At 39.0% G+C, this 6,047-nt stretch overlaps 1 protein-coding gene across 2 annotated transcripts in view; it reads left to right on the top strand.

Moving 5' to 3' along the window:
* The first annotated feature begins 1,577 nt into the window (after positions 1-1,577).
* si:dkey-49n23.1 (semaphorin-3D) overlaps positions 1,578-6,047 on the top strand; it is a 110,527-nt gene continuing 106,057 nt past the window's right edge. For both annotated transcript variants that reach the window (XM_034689082.1, XM_034689083.1), the window contains exon 1: positions 1,578-1,744. The gene's annotated coding sequence lies outside the window, so the exon portion shown is untranslated. The remainder of the gene's footprint in view (positions 1,745-6,047) is intronic.

Below are 6,047 nucleotides of genomic sequence, written 5' to 3'. Positions count from 1 at the left end.
ATATCAAAAAAGTTCAAATCTGTATGCTTGATTAAACTTGAAAAGTCCCATTGTTATGCACCGTCCAAGTGAAATACAATCAACCACAGAAGGTTTGACAACACGCTATAAAAACAACTCATCAAGGATTTCATTAGATAAGTTATATTTAGAATAACTCTCAATATCATATTTAACATTTTATGATCACAAATACTCAAATCATCAGCCTGAGGAAACAGTGCAACTCCAGCAACTCCCGTCTGAATATTTCAGTATTAAACTCTTGCCACAAGAGGGAGCTCTGGTCAGTAAAAATCTGTCTTGCTGGATGTCTGAAGACGCGTTTGCTGACATATGGTGCTGTAGGAAATTTAGCTATTCCTCTCAAAGTATCCTTTAACTTTGGAAAATGTCTCATTTTTACAGTCATGTCTTTTGCAGGTGACACATGCAGTAATAATCAAAAGCTAATAGTACAGATGGATGTATTCACCTGTACATGATGATGAAGGATTAAGACTTTTTCAGGACTGACTGGATTTACACAGGTCATGCAGCTTAAATATTTCCTCCTGTGGATATACACCTATATGTGTAAAACATATACTGGAAAAGGATATACAAAATGATCAGCGTGTGGTATACTATGTGATAATGGCTTTTCTCTAGGTACTTGTGTCTACTGTCATATATTAAGTGTTCTGGGAAGAACATGTAAAGAAAGTTACTTACAACTATTGCAAGTGAATGAAAATGAGATCTAAACCAGTAAGAGTCAGAGGGTGAATGTCCCGCCTCTAATTTTTTTTACCTCAATATCTATTTTTATATTACTTTTCTAACTGTTCCTGTACAACTTCTCTCAGATGAGTTTTTCCTCTTTTTTATGCCTTTACAGAATTCATCCAATCCCTGCGTCCTTTTATGGAGAAAAGAAACCAAAGGAGCACGATTTAGAGGTTTTTATATTTAACATGGGCCTTGTTCATATTCAAACCTCCACTCCAAAACATTGTTAGCCTGCTGCCTCTGTCGAAATGAACATTTTAACATATATTATATGAAATAAACTCTGAAAGATGACGATCTTTACTTTAATTGATCTCATTTCATCGTAATAATCATGACTCTTCTACCATTCATAAAAAGGCTCCCTGCAGGTGAGTGCATATATTTGTATTCTCACTTTTTGCACTTCAGCACATAATGATGCAGACTTTGATGTCTGCACTGCCTTTGCACAATTTTTTTATTTTTTCAGACTATATTTGGAGGATTTCTTATTTTATTGTAGAGCAGAATTATTCACTTTTTAATTAGATAAAGGATTTAAATACCTAACAGAACAAAAACATTTTACCTACATTAAAACAACATTAAGAATGAAACATTTTCTCACATTAAAGGACATTATTTTTGTCCAATTGTTTCTGTTGTTCTCTAATACTGAATAAAATGATGTAAGCCTTCAATGAATTCAATATTTAAACTGCTTTCATTTCACTTTATTAGATTGGAGGTCGAGATACAAATTTGAATTGGTCTCCGAGCAGCACCTGAACGCATCCTCGCAGCAGGACCCGGTTTGATGTGCGGAGAAGGAGCGGCTGAGCTCAGCCCACATGTGTTCACTGTGTTTATAGTGTTCAGAGCCTGCAGGTGAGTAGACGCTGGACTGACCTGGATCCGTCCTGAATTAACAGCAGCACTTACAGGAATAAGTGAGAGTCCACTGATCCTCTTCAGACTCAGACTCTGCTCGGTGAGTTCAGGACACTTTTTATTATTCTGACATGATGCTGAGGTACCGCTTTCTGTCTCTGAGGACTAAATGACGAGCGGATGAATCTGACTCTGGCTGGAAAGACAGCCGACTGTGTTTGTTAGAATAAGACCGGAGAAATGTTAATAAAGAGTTATCTTTTATTTCAGTCACATTGTCTAAACCTCAAAGTTTGTCTTCTTAAATTCATTTATTCCAATATATGATACTCTGGCTGATCACCTGATGATCTTACTTTCTGCATCTTCACTCTCTCATCAGATTTTTCTCTATCAGACGAGGTTTACTTTATTTCATAGATTTATTTTGCAAAATTTCTGTCACGGTTCATTTTTTTTTATCTTTACTGTTTAATCTGTCTCATGTACAGCAGAAAAGTGATCACCCCGAGTTTCCAGAGCAGGTCTGTAAACATCTCTTGTAACCAACCAACAGAACGAAATCTCATTATGTGTCACAAATAATAAACAACAGAAGCTAAATCTGGCACATAAGAACCTGAAACCAACAAATATTTCACAGTTTTACTTGATGAATAAGTCAAATAGTGTTTTTCTTTTTATGAACAAATAGACAAATCTGCTCCTTGAGCTCTCTCTCCCTCTCTTATAGACTTGTTCCTTCTTTCTTTTAACTTCACATATTTTTACTCAAACTGAGAGAAAAACTCATCCTGGTTTGTTCTCATTGAGTTTGGCGGGCTCCAGAAGTCCTTGCAGAAACATTTCTGTCACTTTGGAGCTTCCAGTTGTCATTGAATATTTGGAGATCAATCTCCAGGAGGGTTTTTGGTGTTGGTCTCTGCAGAAGCTGCTGTTATCACTGGAGACTTTCCAGAGCTCATTGTAGGATATGATGAGATATTCACAGTGTGTTATGTTGTTGTGAACATTGATGATGATGTTTGGTGGAGGTTGTGGTGACCATTAGGTGTTTCAAGGACTTGTCAGGTGTCCTTGTTGAGGTTGTGTTCAGTGAGGGAGTTCCAGGAGGCTTTGGATGTTCACTTACATGTTTTCAGGATAATTCAAGGGGATACACTTTGGAACCATCTTTTACGTGATTGTCCTACATGAGAGCAAAAAGAATAAATCACACACATAAAAGGACATACAGTAGAGCTGTGGACACATTGGGGGTCAGGGCGGTGATGTTTCAGAAACCCTCAGCTGAGTTTACTAAAGACCGTCCTGTGTCTCTGCTGTGAGTAAACGTCCCCCAATTGTCCCCGTCCTTTCCTGTTATGGAGTTCACCCCCTCTCTACAATCTGTGTGGGGCTGCTGCTGTTTCCTGCCCTGTGTGTGTGGGTGCGTGTGTGTGTGTGTGTGTGTGTGTGTGTATGTGTGTGTGTGTGTGTGTGTTTGCGTACATGTGTGAACATGTGTGTGTATAGATTGTTGTTTTCCTGCTGCATTGTGTCATTGTGTCTCCTGTGCTGCTGCTGCTGCAGTGATGATAATGGAGTGACGCTGAACATACAGCCACCTGTAGGATGTGTGTGTGTGTGTGTGTCTGTGTGTGTGTGTATGTTTGCTTATTTGTACATTTACTCAAGTATAGCACTTAGAACAGTTTAGGTACTTGAGCTTCATGTCATCATGTTTTTTTTTCCTTTTGATAACTATCTTGTTTTGTCAATTAAAGGAATTGTTACATATTTTTTTTTTAGGGTTGCATGAGGCACTCTTCACTAGTTAGAGTAGTTCTCACCACGAATGCTGGTTGACTTGACTCAGGCAGAGGAACATGCATGTGTTGCATCAGTGAATATGCAAAAATCTAAGAGCTAAAAAATATAAGCCTCTGAGAGTCATGTCTCTCACTTTGTGTAACACTACGTTTAATTGAAGCCCCAGTTTGTGAAACAGACTGAAATTGATTGTGATGCCTCTTCATGATCTACAGAAGCAAACAAGACCACCAGCAACAAGATTGATTATCTCTATGTTGTAACTTTTAATGTCCGAAACCGCTCCGAGCGAGTGCGTGTCAGACCAGATGATTGACAGCACAATGAAGAGACAACCTTTCTTTACATTTTCAACCCTAAATATTCACAATGAATGACACTTTGTGCTGTATAGAGGAAGCGGGACGAGATTCGTGACAGAAGATACTGCCTTGGCATGTACAGGATGAAACCAGTACAGAGATAAGATGTTCTCTTTGGCCACAGGGAGCACATAAATCAACACAAACGTAAAGTTCCTCATGGCAGCTTTAAGTCAATGAGCTGAAGAGTCCTGTAGACACCTTTTGAGTGATTCACTGATTATGCATGAACCAGGAAAAGGTCATAAAGAAGATGTTTAAACATGCCTTTGTTCTAAACAATAAACATGTGGACACAGAAAGGGTCCATGTCGTGTCAGTGTACCTGCTGGGAGCTGAGTGGATCCCGTTAAAGCTACTTGACTTCCTCTCAGTCAGACTCCTTCAGTGAAGAGGATTACAGCAGCGTTATCTAAAGCCGGCTGCTGAGTGAGGAGTGTTCGTTTAAGGAACATCTAACATCAACAGAAGAAGAGAGCACCGATAGAGATCTCTGAGCACGCAGCTCATATTTTTAAAACCTGAGTCGAGTTGACCAGCGCTGCACTTCACTCTAAGACTAACATCAACAAAGACTCCTGATAAAGACTCTTATCTGATGTCTGCAGCCAGACAGAGGTGAAGTTCAAAGCTGCAGCACTCAAGAGTTCCAGTGCGCTCTCTCCTCTGTTTGGGTTTTTGTTTTGGGTAAACTAACGAGGGTCAAACTTTAGTTGGGGACAGAGTTGAAGAGAGGCATCGGGGTGTAAGAAGAATAGAAAACAACATCTTATGAGTGTAACAAAAAGCTACAAGGAAACGTTTGATGTTTTATGTTTGCTCTACATGGAAACTTTTTAAGTGCTGCATAAGAAGACAAAGATGTTGCATGTTGTCATTTAATAATGCAACCAAGGCAGATCCAAAATCTCATCAAGCTGCAGACTTTCACAGACCTTTTCTTGATTTCAGACTCTTTTTAAAAGACGCAGAAAGATTACTTCTTTGGGGGGGGGGGACTGATTTGGATAATGAGGTTTTTCTTACTGTTCTTGCTGGAATGGGACCTCTGAAAATTTTTCAGTGCTTTACCAGCTCAATACGCAACAACATGAACTGTATTTGCCTTGATCTGTGTTACAGGGGTTTCATATCATGTGATATTTGGTCACAGTTTCTACATACATTTGTAAAATCTGTACTCAGGGGTCTGGATTTTCAGCATGGGAAGTGTTCTGGTTTCTATTTGTAGCACCTTTGTAGCCCAGGTAGTACTGATCAATGACATCTCAGCAGGCTTTAGTGTCTGCAGCTGATGATTTGTTCTAGATCAGACCTTTCAGCTTGATGCTGTGTTGCCTAAGCCATCAGTGTTTAGACTTCCCTGACATCAGGCAATGCAACATAGAGGGCATCAGAAATGATCATTTTCAAGTTGTTTTCTTATTATTATTAGGACAGAGAAATCACAACGTTATTTTTTCAGCAAACCTAAAACCTGTTTATTACAAGAAAATCAGAAGAAAATCACTTTCTGTTCTCATAGTCATATCATTGGACAATGATAGCTGATGACTGCAGATGGGTCTGGAAATCTGGTATGAGTATAGTTTGGATTTGAGAGTGATTCCAAATTTTAGAGAACTGAAGATTTAATATGGCAAATCAACAGAGTTTTCTATAATCTGTCTCACAGACATGGAAACATTTCAGCCTTGATGTTGTCAGATAAATCAGTAGTTGTTTTTAACGGCACCAGCTATTATTAAGTCTTTAAGTGAGCTAGTGAGCCAAAGTTGGCCCCTAATCCTGCCTCAGGGAGATGGCTTCAAAATGTAACTACTTAATTTAGTGTTTCCACCCAATCTATTCCCCATGTTCATTTAGTTTGGAGTTCAGAAGATCTCTGCAGATAATCCTCTAACCAAAGCTTTTGAAAGATGAACACTGAAGGTTCAATTTGATGCTTGGTTTGTAGAGTTTACAGCCTGCCCTTCGGTTGCCTCTGCACGCTGTTGTTTACGATATGGACATCAAAAAACAAAAGCACTGCAGAGATCTGAAAATCAAACTGATGATTTAATTCATCTTACAGGACTTTTCCTTTTCAGAGAGTTTCTCTGTCTCTGTTTCCTCTATCTCTGATGTGACACATCCTGTGTGGAAGTATCTGTTGTGGGACTGAACCTGACACCTGTTGGTCCCAGGTGTGTAACTCTCTGGGCACATAACGTTTTATACAAAATGTTT

The sequence above is a fragment of the Notolabrus celidotus genome, chromosome 1 (assembly GCF_009762535.1).
Source record: "Notolabrus celidotus isolate fNotCel1 chromosome 1, fNotCel1.pri, whole genome shotgun sequence".
NCBI classification, from domain to species: Eukaryota; Metazoa; Chordata; class Actinopteri; order Labriformes; family Labridae; genus Notolabrus; species Notolabrus celidotus.
This window is presented reverse-complemented; position numbering and strand designations above follow the sequence as displayed.